At 42.2% G+C, this 17,285-nt stretch overlaps 1 protein-coding gene across 1 annotated transcript in view; it reads right to left on the bottom strand.

Moving 5' to 3' along the window:
- Positions 1-17,039, bottom strand: part of LOC130368644 (long-chain fatty acid transport protein 2-like) — a 320,594-nt gene extending 303,555 nt beyond the window's left edge. Inside the window, exon 1 of the mRNA XM_056572594.1 lies at positions 16,957-17,039. The gene's annotated coding sequence lies outside the window, so the exon portion shown is untranslated. The remainder of the gene's footprint in view (positions 1-16,956) is intronic.
- Between the last annotated feature and the right edge of the window lie 246 nt (positions 17,040-17,285).

Consider the following 17,285-nt stretch of genomic DNA (forward strand, 5'->3'; position numbering starts at 1 on the left):
TTCAAAAAAGCTACAAATTCGTGGAATTTTTGTTCTGAGCTATTCCAAACTATGATAATATTGTCCACATATCGTTTGTAAAAACGAATATGTGGAAGATAGGGATTATCATTAGTAAAGATTTATTTATCTTCAAAAGCCGCCAAAAATAAAACTGCAAATGTACACGACACAGGAGTTCCCATAGCGGTACCGGTCTTTTGCCGGTACCACTGGGATTCAAATTTTAATGTATTAGATAATACCAATTTTAAAGCCTCACTTACAAAATCTATGTAAGGTTTGGATTTACCTGCTTTGTGTAAGAAGTATTGGACTGCCTGTACACCCGAATACAAAGGGATTCGAGTGTATAGACTCTCAACATCAATACTAGTCAGACTATCGTTGGGCTCTATAGAAAAATCTTGGATCGCTGTTATTAAATTAGTAGTATCTTTTAAATAGGACCTGGTGTTTTGAAGTAAGGGACAAAGTAACCAGTCTAGGTATTGGGATAGGTATTCTGTAATGGAACCTATCCCTGCAACTATGGGGCGTCCTGGAGGATTCTCTAGGGTTTTATGAACTTTTGGTATAATGTACCATTTCGCAGGTTTAGGGTGAGTTGGCAATAATTTCTCGGCAGTTTTTTTTTTTTTTTACTAAGTGTGCCCTTTTCAATATGCGTTTTAAGGAAGGTTTTTAACGTGTTAGTGATTTTATTTGTCGGGTCCCCCCTCAGTTTTTCATAGGTAACCTCATTACTCAACTGTTTCATGGCCTCTTTTTTGTTATCGTCTGTGTACATCACCACTACTGAGCCACCTTTATCGGCTCGAGTAATGGTGATATCAGATCTAGCAGATATTTTTTCAAGGGGTTCACATTCTTCCTTAGGCAAATTGCGAATAGCTTGGGGATAGATTAGACTTCACATCTTGTACAATTGCTTTCCTAAATAACTCAAGGGGGCTCCCTGGACTTATTGGAGGAGAGAATGTAGATGGGTTACCTCCTGTAAATTGAGGGACACACGTAGTTGGATCAGATGTATAATTTGTGGTTAAACTAGCTAGTACTTGGATATTAGATATATCCTGAGTAGTAAATTGGGGGTTGGGAATAAATCCCAAAAGGTCCAATATAACTGAATTTCACCCTCTAGTTTTTCTAATGCGTTTTTATTTACTCTATTGTTATAATATTTATGCAAGTTCATTTTTCTTATTCCTTTTTGCATGTCAATCTCGAAATCTTCTTCCTTGAAGTCTTCCAGGAGTCCATAATTTAGTCCTTTTGATAGTACCCTCACTGTATGTTCGTCCAGTATTTCAGATGTTAAATTCACCACATTATTTTCTTCTTCTATGTTTTGCGCCAAGTCACACTTCCTTTTTGTTGCGGTTGCGATTCCTCTTTCGCCTCCTCCTTTTTGCCCTTCTCGGGCTTTCCCTAAAGGGACTGCTGGATCTTGAGTGTGACTAGTGGCTAAATTGGATGTTTCTGTTTGGTCATCTGACGCTGTCCAAAACTCAGACATCCAAAAAACGGATCTCTTTTTGTAGTTTTTCTTGGCTGTTGTGGCATTAGATTTCTTATTTAGATTTTTAAATGGTTTAGCGTTTTTCCACGAGAACACTTTGTTCTGCTGAAAATCTTCTTTGTCCCTTAGGAACTTATCCCTTTTTCGTTTTAATTTCGGCTTCTAGCACTTTTATTTTTCTATTCACATTTTTGAAAAAATATTCATTTGCTCCTCATTTACTCTCTTGGCATATTCAGACTTAGTGTTTTCTAGTGTTAGCTGATACTCATTGTGATTCTGCTCCAGGATCAGCTGGGTTAAATGCAGGGAGTGTTGGAGTTGTGCCTGCTCCCAGGCTGCAACAAAATCTTTATTCTCCTGGAATTGTGAAGGATTTTTATAAATTGGATTCCGGTGTACAGGCAGTCCAATACTTCTTACACAAAGCAGGTAAATCCAAACCTTACATAGATTTTGTAAGTGAGGCTTTAAAATTGGTATTATTTAATAATACATTCAAATTTGAATCCCAGTGGTACCGACAAAAGACCGGTACCGCTATGGGAACTCCTGTGTCGTGTACATTTGCAGTTTTATTTTTGGAGGCTTTTGAAGATAAATACATCTTTACTAATGATAATCCCTATCTTCCACATATTCATTTTTACAAACGATATGTGGACGATATTATCATAGTTTGGAATAGCTCAGAACAAAAATTCCACGAATTTGTAGCTTTTTTGAATAGTAATAATACATGTAACATGTCATTTACAGCAGCATTTGGAAACAACAAACTGGAATTTCTAGATACATTGTTAACTGTAGAAGAAGATAAAATCAACATTACAGGTTATCGAAAGCCAGTAGCAAAAAATACATTATTACATTTTCATAGCTCCCACCCCCATCCCACCAAGCGAGGACTGCCATACAGTCAATTTATTAGGCTAAAATGTATCAACACCCAGGAACAAAATTATCAAAAACAAGCTGAGGAGTTAAAAATAAGATTAAAAAAAGGGGGTACCCGGAAGAAATTATTAATGAAGCCTATGAAAGAGCAGCTTCTAAAAAAAGGGAAGATCTGTTAAAGGAAAAGAATAAATCCAACCAATCTTCAGTAGAAAATAAAAGGTTTAATTTTACTTTTGACAATACCCTATTAAACGAAGTAATAAAAAGAGCAATAAATAAAAACTGGAAGATTTTAGAGCAAGACGAAGACCTCAGAAGTGATCAAAAATAGACCATTGATCACATTTAGAAAAAACACAACGATAGGCGACAACATTAAGAGGTTTAAAAAACGCACTAAAAACGTCAAACACACTAGCTGGCTCACCACTTCCCTCCCCCCCAGGAAACTACACTTGTGGGAAGTGTTCATACTGCCCTCAAAATTTGAAAGTTAGTTTTGTTAACCTGGGAGGGAGAGAAGTGGTGGTAAAGGAAGTTATTACATGTAAAAGTACGCATGTGGTATATGGCATAGCCTGCCAGTGCGGCCGATTTTATATCGGAAAAACCAAAAGACAGCTATGTACCAGATTCAGGGAACATTTATATTCTCTAAAAACTGGAAAAGGTGTTCCCAGACTCAAAACATATGAGAGAGGAACGTCACAATGATCCCAAGGCTCTGAAATTCTTTGGGATCCAGCGGGTCCCCCTTCTACAAGACGGAGGGGATAGAGAAAATCTGTTAATACAGTTGGAGACTCGCTGGATCCTAAGAACAGGAGCACTGGGACCGTCAGGGTTAAACGACCGAGCTGAATTTGGACCATTCCTATGATATTCTATTGGTTTTAAGCACTTGAAGGTGATTTGACCCCAGGGTGAAGGTTCCTCCCCTCCCCCCTTCCCTTCCCTTCACGTACTTTGTTTTAAATCACGGCAGGTCAGCACACACATGTGGGAAGCCAGAAGAAGCTCAGTGAACGAGCGATACAATTGTTGCACACCCGCATACCCTGCATCCCTCCGATAACCCCCCTGTACTGCTCTGCTGTGGATACATGAACACTTCATGAAAATAAAGAATTTTTTACTGCACCCGGGTGAGTCGTCCGTCTTTTCTTTTTCTCTTTGATGAATAATTTACAAATATGTTTAACTTTCTGGCACCAGTTGATTTAAAAGAAAAAAGGTTTTCACCGGAGTACCCCTTTAACCCCTTAACGACGCAGGACGTATATTTATGTCCTGCGCCAGCTCCCGCGATATGAAGCGGGATCGCGCCGCGATCCCGCATCATATCGCGTCGGTCCCGGCGCTCATCAACGGCCGGGACCCGCGGCTAATACCACACATCGCCGATTGCGGCGATGTGCAGTATTAACCCTTTAGAAGTGGCGGTCAAAGCTGACCGCCGCTTCTAAAGTGAAAGTGAAAGTGACCCGGCTGCTCAGTCGGGCTGTTCGGGACCGTCGCGGTGAAATTGTCGCATCCCGAACAGCTGACCGGACACCGGGAGGGCCCTTACCTGCCTCCTCGGTGTCCGATCGGCGAATGACTGCTCCGTGCCTGAAATCCAGGCAGGAGCAGTCAAGCGCCGATAACACTGATCACAGGCGTGTTAATACACGCCTGTGATCTGTGTAAAAGATCAGTGTGTGCAGTGTTATAGGTCCCTATGGGACCTATAACACTGCAAAAAAAAGTAAAAAAAGTGTTAATAAAGGTCATTTAACCCCTTCCCTAATAAAAGTTTGAATCACCCCCCTTTTCCCATAAAAAAAATAAAACAGTGTAAAAAATAAAATAAAAACAAACATATGTGGTATCGCCGCGTGCATAAATTTCTGAACTATAAAAATATATCATTAATTAAACTGCACGGTCAATGGCGTACGCGCAAAAAAATTCCAAAGTCCAAAAAAACGTATTTTGGTCACTTTTTATACCATTAAAAAAATGAATAAAAAGTGATCAAAAAGTCCGATCAAAACAAAAATCATACCGATAAAAACTTCAGATCATGGCGCAAAAAATGAGTCCTCATACCGCCCCGTACGTGGAAAAATAAAAAAGTTATAGGGGTCAGAAGATGACATTTTTAAACGTATAAATTTTCCTGCATGTAGTTATGATTTTTTCCAGAAGTGCAACAAAATCAAACCTATATAAGTAGGGTATCATTTTAACCTTATGGACCTACAGAATAATGATAAGGTGTAATTTTTACCGAAATATGCACTGCGTAGAAACGGAAGCCCACAAAAGTTACAAAATGGCGTTTTTTCTTCGATTTTGTCGCACAATGATTTTTTATCCCGTTTCGCCGTGCATTTTTTGGGTAAAATGACTAATGTCACTGCAAAGTAGAATTCGCGACGCAAATAATAAGCCATAATATGGATTTTTAGGTGGAAAATTGAAAGGGTTATGATTTTTAAAAGGTAAGGAGGAAAAAACGAAAGTGCAAAAACGGAAAAACCCTGAGTCCTTAAGGGGTTAAGGACTAAGCCCGTGTTCACCTTAAGGACCAGAGCATTTTTTGCACATCTGACCACTGTCACTTTAAGCATTAATAACTCTGGGATGATTTTAATTTTCATTCTGATTCCAAGATTGTTTTTTCGTGACATATTCTACTTTATGTTAGTGGTAAATTTCCGTCGATACTTGCATCAATTCTTGGTGAAAAATTCCAAAATTTGATGAAAAAATTAAAAATTTTGCATTTTTCTAACTTTGAAGCTCTCTGCTTATAAGGAAAATAGACATTCCAAATAAATTACATATTGATTCACATATACAATATGTCTACTTTATGTTTCCATCATAAAGTTGACATGTTTTTACTTTTGGAAGACATCAGAGGGCTTCAAAGTTCAGCAGCAATTTTCCAATTTTTCACAAAGTTTTAAAAATCTGAATTTTTCAGGAACCAGTTCAGTTTTGAAGTGGATTTGAAGGGCCTTCATATTAGAAATACCCCACAAATGACCCCATTATAAAAACTGCACCCCTCAAAATATTCAAAATTACATTCAGTAATTGTTAACCCTTTAGGTGTTTCACAGGAATAGCAGCAATGAAGGAGAAAATTCAAAATCTTCATTTTTTTTTACACTCGCATGTTCTTGTAGACCCAGTTTTTGAAATTTTACAAGGGGTCATAGGAGAAAGCACCCCAAAATTTGTAACCCAATTACTCTCGAGTAAGGAAATACCTCATATGTGTATGTCAAGTGTTCAGTGGGCGCAGTAGAGGGCTCAGAAGGGAAGGAGTGATAATGGGATTTTGGAGAGTGAATTTTGCTGAAATGGTTTTTGGGAGGCATGTCACATTTAGGAAGCCTCTATTGTTCCAGAACAGCAAAAAAAAAAATAAATAAATAAAAACACACACACACACACACACACACACACCATACACACACACACACACACACAGCCTACTATTTTGGAAACTGCACCCCTCAAGGCACGTAAGGGGTCCAGTTAGCCACAGAAGTTTTACGACTTTTCATTAAAGTCGGATGTGTAAATGAAAAACATTTTCCTTCAATAAAGTCTAAAAATGTTTAATTTGGGAAAAAAACTGCAAAGGGTAATGGGAGAAAATGCCCCCCCCCCAAATTTGTAACCCAATCTCTTCGGAGTATGGAAATACCCCATGTTAGGATGTAAAATGCTCTGCGGGTGAACTACAATGCTCAGAAGAGAAGGAGTTACTTTTGGCAAGCAAATTTTGCTGAAATAGTTTTTGGGGGGCATGTCGCATTTAGGAAGCCCCTATGGTGCCAGAACAGCAAAAAACAAACAAACCATGGCATACTATTTTGGAAACGACACCCCTCAAGGAATGTAACAAGGAGTACAGGGAGCCTTCACACCTCACAGGTGTTTGATGACTTGTTAAAGTTGGATGTGTACATGAATAAATGTTTTTCAGTAAAATTCTGTTTTTTTCCCGAAACTTTACATTTTTACAAGGGGTAAAAAATTTGTAACCCCATGTCTTCTGAGTATGGAAAGACCCCATGTGTGGATGTAAAGTGATCTGCTGGCACACTACAATGCCCAGAAGAGGAGGAGCTTCATTGAGCTTTTGGAGAGAGAATTTGTTTGGAATGGAAGTCGGGGGCCATGTGCTAAACGCAGCCCCCCCGTGGTGCCAGAACAGTTGACCCCCCCCCCCCACATGTGACCCCATTTTGGAAACTACACCCCTCAGAATTTATTAAGGGGTGCAGTGAGAATTTACACCCCACTGGCAGATCTTTGAAACAGTGGGCTGTGCAATGAAAAAAAATTTCTCATTTTCACAGACCACTGTTCCAAATTTCGGTCAGACACCTATGGGGTCACATGTGGGGGGGGTCCATTGTTCTGGCACTATGGGGGCTTTGTAAACACACGTGGCCTTCAATTTAGGACGAACTTTCTATACAAAAGCCCAATGGCGCTCCTTCTCTTCTGAGCATTGTAGTTCGCCCGCAGAGCCCTTTACATCCATATATGGGGTATGTTTTTACTCAGAAAAGAAGGTTACAAATTTTGGGGGGCTTTTTTTCCGATTTTCCCTTTTGAAAATGAAAAATTTAGGGAACACCAACATTTTAGTGAAAATTTTTTTCTCATTTTCCCATCCAACTTTAACGAAAATGTGTGTGGTGTTAAGGCTCACTATACCCCTTGTTACATTCAGAGGGGTGTAGTTTCCAAAATGGGGTCACATGTGGGTATTTATATAGCGGTTCTGACATAAACCGGGGGGGGGGGGGGGGGGGGGAGATAACGTTCGGGTCCCCTGTTTTGCCCACCGATGGTAATCCGGGCAGAACGGGGGAACTGTAGCGTGACCGGTGGCGGCAAAGGTCCCTTATCTGATAGGTGGCGACGATGACGTGCAGCTCCCTCGTGGCTCCCTGGTGAAGGCTATGGAAGCCGGTGAGTAGTTTCCTGCAACATATGGGGGGGGGGGCGCTAAAGTTTGGAGACCACTATACAGTTGTCTCTAAACTGTAGCCCCCCCAGATGTTGCAAAACTACAACTCCCAGCATGCCCACACAGCAGTTTACAAATCCCAGCATGCCCAGACAGCAAACTGCTGTGTGGGCATGCTGGGAGTTGTAGTTTTGCAAGATCTAGAGGGCCATAGTTTAGAGACCACTGCACAGTGATCTCCAAACTGTAGCCCTCCAGATGCTGCAAAACTACAAATCCCAGCATGCCCAAACAGCAGTTTTGCAGCATCTGGAGGGCCACAGTTTGGAGATCACTGTGCAGTGGTCTCTAAACTGTAGCCCTCCAGATGTTGCAAAACTGCAAATTCCAGCATGCCCAAACAGCATACAGCTGTCTCCCCATGCTGGGAGTTGTAGTTATGCAACAGCTGGAGGTACGCAACTACATCTCCCAGCATGCTCTTCAGCGATCAGTACATGCTGGGAGTTGAAGTTTTGCAACAGCTGGAGGCACCCGGGTTGGAAAATACTGAGTTAGGTAACAAAACCTAACTGAAGGTTTTCCAACCAGTGTGCCTCCAGCTGTTGCAAAAGTAGTTTTGCAACAGCTGGAGGCTCCCCCCCCCCCCCCCATATGTGAATGTACAGGGTACATTCACATGGTCAAGTTTACAGAAAGTTTCCTGCTTCAAGTTTGAGCTGAGGCAAATTTTCTGCTGCAGCACAAACTCCTAGCGGGAAACTCACTGTAAACTAGACATGTGCAATTAGTTTCAGAACGCATACCAAACGTAACAAATTTTCCCATTTTCGGGTGTTCGTTAAAATCCGAATGCACGAAAAAAAAATTAATATTTCCGAAAAAATACGAAATAAACAGTTAACGAATGCATTTGTTAAATAACGCATAACGAATAATGCATGTTAACGAACGCATTCGTTATCAGTAAACCGAATGTAAGGAATTAGATTTTTTTCATTGGGTTTACTTGAGGAAAACTTGCCTTTCTACACAGAGAAAACTGCAAAAAAAGGTGAAAACAACAAGAATCCTAAGGTAACACCTGCTATTTATCACAAAAAAGAGGATCAGCAAGTGAAACTAATGTGCATTTCGTTTAGTAACAAATGCTAAATTTAACGAATTTTACAGATACAGTATAACGAAAGATCTGAATTAACGAATGCATCCTAAATTTTTTTGCCTATGCATCCGAAAACCGAATATAACGAACTAACAGCATTCTGAATATTCACAGAACCGAAAATTTTTGAAAACGAAAACGAAACTTTTGGTTCTGCATATGTCTACTGTAAACCTGTGCCAGTGCAAATGTACCATAAAAACACTACACTATCACATAATAAAGGGTAAAACACTACATATACACCCCCTGACACTGTCCCCCCCATAAAAATAAAAAACATCGTACGGCAGGGTTTCCAAAACGGACCCTCCAGCTGTTGCAAAACAATAACTCCCAGCATTTCTGGACAGCCTCTGACTGTCCAGGCATGCTGGGAGTTTAGAAACAGCTGGAGGCACCCCGTTTGGGAATCACTGGCGTAGAATATCCCTATGGCCACCCCTATGCAATCCCTAATTTAGTCCTCAAATGCGCATGGTGTTCTCTCACTTCGGAGCCCTGTCTTATTTCAAGGAAACAGTTTAGGGCCACATATGGAGTATTTCCGTACTCGGGAGAAATTGCACTACAAATTTTGGGGGGCTTTTTCTCCTTTTACCCCTAATGAAAAGGAAAAGTTGGGGTCTACATTAGCCGATTAGTGTAAAGAAAATTTTTTTTTACACTAACATAACATGCTGGTGGTAAAAAGGAAAAAAAGACCCCCAAAATTTGTAACGCAATTTCTCCTGAGTACGGAAATACCCAGTAAGTGGGCGTAAAATGCTCTGCGAATAAGGCTCAGGAATGAGAGCACACACTGTACATTTGAGACCTAATTTGGTGATTTGCACAGGGTTGGCTGATTTTATAGCGGTTGTGCCAAACACAAAAAAATACCCACATGTGACCCCATTTTGGAAACTACACCCCTCACAGAACGTAACAAGGGGTATAGTGAGCCTGAACACCCCACAGGTATTTGACAAATTTTCGTTAAAGTTGGATGGGAAAATGAAAAACTTTTTTTTTTACTAAAATGCTGGCGTTACCCTAAATTTTTCATTTTCACAAGGAAAAATACCCCATATGTGGATGTTAAGTGCTCTGCGGGCGAACTACAATGCTCAGAAGAGAAGGAGCGCCACTGGGATTTTGAAGAGAAAATTTGTCCGGAATTGAAGGCCACGTGTGTTTACAAAGCCAGAACAATGGACCCCCCACGTGACCCTTTTTTGAAAACTACACCCCTCACAGAATGTATAAGGGGTACAGTAAGCATTTACACCCCGCAGGTGTCTTACATTTTTGTAACAGTGGTCCGTGAAAATGAAGTTTTTCATTTGCACAGCCCATTGTTCCAAAGATCTGTCAAACGCCAGTGGGGTGTAAATGCTCCCTGCACCACTTATTAAATTTTGTGAGGGGTGTCGTTTCCAAAATGGGGTCACATGTGGGAGAGGTCCACTGTTCTGGCACCACGGGGGGCTTTGTAAATGCACAAGGCTCCCGACTTCTATTCCAACCAAATTCTCTCTCCATAATCTCAACAGCGCTCCTTCTCTTCTGAGCATTGTAGTGCGCCAGCAGAGCACTTGACGTTTCACACATGGGGTATTTCCATACTCAAAAGAAATGAGGTTACAAATTTTGGGGGCATTTTCTCCTATTACCCCTTGTAGAAATGTAAAATTTGGGGAAAAACCTGCATTTTAGTGAAAAAAAACATTTATACATCCAACTTTAACTTAAGTCGTCAAACACCTGTGGGGTGTTAAGGGTCACTGTACCCCATGTTACGTTCCTTGAGGGGAGAAGTTTCCAAATCAGTATGCCATGTGGGTGTTTTTTTTTTTTTTTTTTTTTTGCTGCTGTTCTGGCACCATAGGAGTTTCCTAAATTTGACATTCCCTCCAAAAACCATTCCCTTCCCTTCTGAGCCCTCTAGTGCACCCACAGAACACTTCACATCCACATATGAGATATTTCCTTACTCGAGAGAAATTGGGCTACAAATTTTAGGAAGGTTTTTCTCCTTTTACCCTTTGTAAAAATTTAGATTTTGAATTTTCTCCTTCACTTTGCTGCTATTCCAGTGAAACACCTAAAGGGTTAACACACTTACTGAATGTCATTTTGAATACTTTGATGGGTTCAGTTTTTATAATGGGGTCATTTGTGGGGTATTTCTAATATGAAGGCTAGAGATGAGCGAACTTACAGTAAATTCGATTAGTCACGAACTTCTTGGCTTGGCAGTTGATGACTTATCCTGCATAAATTAGTTCAGCTTTCAGGTGCTCTGGTGGGCTGGAAAAGGTGGATACAGTCCTAGGAAAGAGTCTCCTAGGACTGTATCCACCTTTTCCAGCCCACGGGAGCACCTGAAAGCTGAACTAATTTATGCAGGATAAGTCATCAACTGCCAAGCCGAGAAGTTCGTGACTAATCGAATTTACTGTAAGTTCGCTCATCTCTAATGAAGGCCCTTCAAATCCACTTCAAAACTGAACTGGTCCTTCAAAGTGTAGCAGCAATTTTTAAACATTTTTTAAAAATCTAATTTTTTAAGCCCTCTGATGTCTTCCAAAAGTAAAAACATGTCAACTTTATGATGCCAACATAATTTGGGATGTCTATTTTTCTTATAAGCAGAGAGTTTCAAAGTAAAAAAAAAATGCAACATTTTCAAATTTATCAAATTTTGGCATTTTTCACCAAGAAATGATGCAAGTATCGACGAAATTTTACCACTAACAAAGTAGAATATGTCACAAAAAAACGATCTCTGAATCAGAATCAAAAGTAAAAGCATCCCAGAGTTATTAATGCTTAAAGTGACAGTGGTCAGATTTGCAAAAAAGGCCTACATCCTTAAGGTGAAAATTAGCTGCGTCCTTAAGGGGTTAATCTGCGATATTGGCCTGTAGGGACATTTAAAAGCCATCTGGGTAGATGGCAACTGTTAAGAATAAAACTGTTTTTGGCAACTGGCTCATGATATGTGCTGCAGATTAGTTTTTTTTTTTTGGGGGGGTGGGGGGTGTCAACAGTAATTAAGAGGTCTAAAAACTCTAAAGTGCCAGTGCTAATGTGAGGTGTAAAATTGAGGTTAGAAGAATTGGTATTTATTTCCTGGATAAAAACATCTAAAAGGTCTCTGGGTGTGATGGTGTGTTCTTCCCATGCTGCCATGAATAAATTGGCATAACGTGGCACGAACCTCGTACCCATGGCGGTGCCTATGAGTTGTAAGTGTAAGAAAATGTTTGACGGCATTAAGGCCGTCCTAATGTTTAATAATAGTGTAGAGTGAACTAACATCGAGGGAGGAGAGTGTAAAATCTGGTTCCCAACTGGTGTTCTCTAAAATTTGTATAATTTGTGCTGTTTGCTGTCTGGGCATGCTGGGAGTTAGTTTTGCAACATCTGGAGGGCTACTGTATAGTTGTCTCAAACTGTAGCCCTCCAGATGTTGCTAGGCAACTACTCACCAGCTTCCGTAGGATCCATGGAGCCTGCTGCACGTCATCGCCGCAGACAATCACCGCCGAGGGTAAGTGACCTCCAGTGCTGGTTACCGTTGGTTCCCCTGCTCTGCCTGGACTACAGTGGGTGGACAGAGCAGGGGAACCGAACGTTAACCCCCCACCCCAGATCTGTTATTGATCGATCGCTTCTGATCGACCAATAGCAGGGATAGGACGGGTGGCCTCCCTGCCACCTAACTCCTATCCCTTCAGAGGGACCAAGGCAGTCTTGGAACCCCCCGATCCTCCTTATTTTCCGGGTCACTGGAGACCCGTATGACCCGGAATAGCCGGTGTGAATTCACCAGTGATTTGCAGCGATCGCCAATATTAGGGGTTAATAACACCTTGCCCCTGTGCTATAACATCTGCCGCATACACCACACCATCACACCCAGAGACACCCCGTGGCAGTTCGCCACAACTTTGGCCTCACAAACAGGATACGTGTGGGTGCCTTAACCATAAAGCCGCAAGTCCTCCCCTCTAGTCTGAGTCTGAACTGTGTCCAAAGTAAATCGTATGCAGTTATGAAAAAGTTTTTGACAGAAGATTGTACGGGACTTTATCATTGTAATGTCTTACTGCTGTGGCACTGTTAAAGTAGAGGGGGAGGTGAAGAAAACTGTACTGTCTATTGTGAGAAAGTCTGCAAGAGTTAAATTGACAATATGCAAAGTCAGGCCTGAAGCCATGTTGCACGCCAAAATGTCTGCTGTACCTGCAAGGATTAACGTGATGGTCAAGAAGCGCGCAAAAGGTTCCAGACAAAGCCAGTGTCCCACCTCTGGGGATGGAGCGCATGTTGCCGTGTGCAGTCCGAGTTGGCACTTGGAAAGGTCGCCCCATGTTGCCAGAGGGCGGAAAAAGAGTATGCACTGCTGAGTCACTTCCGGTCCCAGGCCCTGCTGATAATGTCCATCCGGCGGGTGGCCATCTTGTTGGAGACAAGTATAAGAAGCGACGCAGAGCCTTATCTCTTCAGTTCCCTAGAAGCGCTGGCAAGGAGCAAGAAGATGGTGGAGTCCCAATATGGAACCGGAGGATCGGCTTATCCAGAAGTTATCGGATCGCCTGTACAAGCTTTCCATCAGGACCTGAAGGTGTCCTTGCCGGAGGACGATTGAGTGTGGGACACAACCTCGGCTGAAGGTACGCCGGAGTCATCACGAGAGCCGTCGCCGGTGATGTTGTCACCCCATCACCGGAGCTGGGGATCCTGGGCCGAGATACAGTCGGAGGAGTCGGAGGTAAGTACCCAGGCTTAGACCGTGTTCTCTACCCCTTCATCTACCCCTAGTCCAGAGCCTACGCCCCAGGCCCAGCAGTCAGCAGCATGGCCTCTGTCACCACCTTTACCCAGATGGCTGTTTGGCAACAAGCCTGCATTAATCCAGTACATGAGGAAGCCCCTTCCCTCAGTTCCTCTGGCCCAGTCCGAAAGGGCCAAAAGAGACGCTGAGGTTGTCGCAATTGTGGAGGGACTGAGGGCCCAGAGATTAGAAAGATATGGGCCTAAGCCACTGCTGTTCGAGATACACCAGGACACCAAAGAGCTGGAGGACCTCTACATATGAAAGTTAGAGCATCCCCAAAGCAAAGTACCAGACTGACTCTTCAAGAAAAGTTTTTGCAGTTAACAAGCTAGCAAGTGCTGTGCCTGGCTTCGGCAGAGAGACTCCTTAGCTACAGGAGATTTGACCTGAGCTCTTAGCTAATGAACTTTATAGTGTATGGACTGCTAATATGGACAGTCTTTATAGTGGACATGGACAACTTTATAGTGTATGGACTGCTGACATGGACAGTCTTGTACATATTCCAAAGTAATATATTTTTGTTGCTAATGTGTGCAAGAAAACAAAACAAAGTGTTACGGTCTTGTACTGAAATGTTTACGGTCCTACATTATAACTGCTATGGTCTAATAAAATGTATATAAAAGTTGTTGTACACAAGAAGTCATAGTGTACAGTATTTTTTTTATGACTGGTAGTTTTCTTACAGGGGTTGTCCTGAACCAATCGGGAGAAGCAACATTTCACCCCATCACCAGCATCAAGTACAGTAAACCGTAAAGTCGTGTACTACACAGTTATCAGTACACAAAATACACATAAAAGTCATGTACACCTAAAGTCATGGATAGTATGACTAACACTCACAACCACACAGTCCACACAAATGTCATGTCTCTAATGTCATAATGTGATATTTCTTGTGTCCGTGTGCTCAGGATGCTTTCCTGGCCAGAAGGTATTCTTGTTACTTCCAGAAGCACGTAATTAAAAGTCAAAGGTAACAATGTCAAATGTTATCTAAGAAAAATGTCTAGCATTAAATATAACTAGTGTTCTGGGGAGAAGTGTGTAATGCCAAGGGACCCCAATAGTGAAGGCATTGGGCAGAGAGCCTCCGGCAACCAATCTGCCAGTGTCATGTCTAGTCTTGTATAAAATATTGTTATGCATAGTCAAATGTCAACATGCATAATCAATTGTCATAGTATATATAGTCATAGTCCATAAGTGGTGTAATACCATAGTCCTAGGTATGTTATTCTACCAGAGCACGTATGGACATTTATACAGAGAGACTATTGCATTGTTCATTTTTGTTAAACAACAGCCTGGATATGGACTTTGGGTTACAATGCCCCAGAACTGCATTCGTCCCCAAGGCAGCTTAGACACTCAAAGCCTTACAGGACCTTTTGTCGTGGACTACTTCTGTTAAGTAGGAGGGGGTTTGTGATGTCCCAATACGGGATATAGTCCCGTACAGCACTTAGGCCCTGTTAGGTTGAGTCCCTCTGTGTCCTAGGGGGCCTCCTACAGTATCTCCCCCATAATATATGTAATTTATAGTGTTGTGTGTGTTATGGATAAAGGACCTTTGAGTTGTCACATGATAATGTGTTCACACGATGTGTTTGCTACCCAGAGAGAACACGCTAACCAGGTGACCTGCAGTTTGACCTATGGGCTTCTGGCTCAGCCCCCCTTTATACCCCCTGCTAAGGAACAGTAAAGACCAGACGTCTCAGAGCTATTGTCCAGCATATCTGGAGGTCTCAAGCCACCTGCAGCCATATTCCAGTAAGTCAAGTCTATGTTTGCTGTCACTATCTACAACCCAGTCCAGTCTAAAGTCAAGTCCATAGTAAAGTCTATTTTAGTCTGCGTGGCTGAACTAAAGTCTATCAAAGTCAATACATGTCGCAGCAAGCTGCGAGGCCCTTCTGTGTTACTGGCCACCTCTCTGGGATCCTGGCCTAGCTGTAAAGACTATTTCCATCTGTCTACCTCCATAAAGCTACCATTAACCCTTACCTGGTCTTGGACTATTATTGCGTTCGGGTGGTTACCGGGAAAACCGTGCCCTGGCGTCATGAATATTTAGAGGTAATAAACACCTTGCCCCTGGTCTATAACATCTGCCCAATTCACCATACCCTGAGACACCCCATGGCAGTTCGCCACAATAGGCTATCCTTTGCCCTTGATCTCTCACTGCTCCCATTCTGACAGTGCTGATAAATGCAACCCAGTAACATCTACACAGGGAAAATGCCCAATTAGGTAATCACTGGCTGAGGCAGGTCTTTGTGGCAGTCAGTGAACGGTTGAGTGGCCACTCCCTGTCAGGGACTTGCACACCGACTCAAGAGGGGGGCTTAAGCTCCTGCCCTTTTTAGTGCACATGCGCTATGACTCCCTCACTGATTGGGACCTCTGTGGAGTGATACAGGTCCCATTCAGCTGACATGACTGCTGGAGCTCTCTTACCTCAGGAACTGTGTTGTGTTAGCACATGTAGGGTCTATTCCCACGTACAATATTCTGTGCGGATTTGAAGCACAGGATTTGAAGCACAGGATTTAAAGCACAGGATTTGAAGCACAGGATTTGAAGCACAGGATTTGAAGCACAGGATTTGAAGCACAGGATTTGAAGCACAGGATTTGAAGCACAGGATTTGAAGCACAGGATTTGAAGCACAGGATTTGAAGCACAGGATTTGAAGCACAGGATTTGAAGCACAGGATTTGAAGCACAGGATTTGAAGCACAGGATTTGAAGCACAGGATTTGAAGCACAGGATTTGAAGCACAGGATTTGAAGCACAGGATTTGAAGCACAGGATTTGAAGCACAGGATTTGAAGCACAGGATTTGAAGCACAGGATTTGAAGCACAGGATTTGAAGCACAGGATTTGAAGCACAGGATTTGAAGCACAGGATTTGAAGCACAGGATTTGAAGCACAGGATTTGAAGCACAGGATTTGAAGCACAGGATTTGAAGCACAGGATTTGAAGCACAGGATTTGAAGCACAGGATTTGAAGCACAGGATTTGAAGCACAGGATTTGAAGCACAGGATTTGAAGCACAGGATTTGAAGCACAGGATTTGAAGCACAGGATTTGAAGCTGCGTTCAGTCATTTAGTTTACATTGGAATCTTCAGCATAAAATCCTGCGCTTCAAATCTGCACAGAATACTGTACGTGTGAATAGACCATTAAGGTGTTTTTTCTTTTTTAAACAAAATCCTTTTTTCTACATTAGTCCCTACCTGCCACCCCCCCCACCCCCCAAAAAAAACAAAAACAAAAAAAACACATGTCTGCAAGTCCCTGTTCCATGTGTATCAAGATTGGGACCAAAAAGTGAAAAGTGTAGATCAGTACAGGGGTTGTGAGCTTGGCCTTTTTTCCTTTCCAAATTAAAGGGGTACTCCAGGGAAGTTAAGAAAAATGTAAATGCCCCAAAGACACCACAATACCTGTTATTTGTCCCCTGTAGTTATTCATGTGGTTTTGGCAGCTCCTGTGGCAATTGTTGTCTCCTTAATACTTTTTTCCTTACCTGCAGCACAAACTACAACTTCCAGAATTCAGTGGAGTTCTGTGTAATGGCTGCCAGCAGACTGCTTTCACTATGTGTGCAGGCTTACACTGCAGATCACACAGACACGCACACACACAGACGCACACACACACGCACACACACACACACGCACAGACAGACAGACAGACAGACAGACAGACAGACAGACAGACAGACAGACACACAGACAGACACACAGACACACAGACAGACAGACAGACACACAGACACACAGACACACAGACAGACACAGACACAGACACACAGACAGACACAGACACAGACAGACACACACACAGACAGACACA

Source organism: Hyla sarda, chromosome 4 (genome assembly GCF_029499605.1).
Source record: "Hyla sarda isolate aHylSar1 chromosome 4, aHylSar1.hap1, whole genome shotgun sequence".
NCBI classification, from domain to species: Eukaryota; Metazoa; Chordata; class Amphibia; order Anura; family Hylidae; genus Hyla; species Hyla sarda.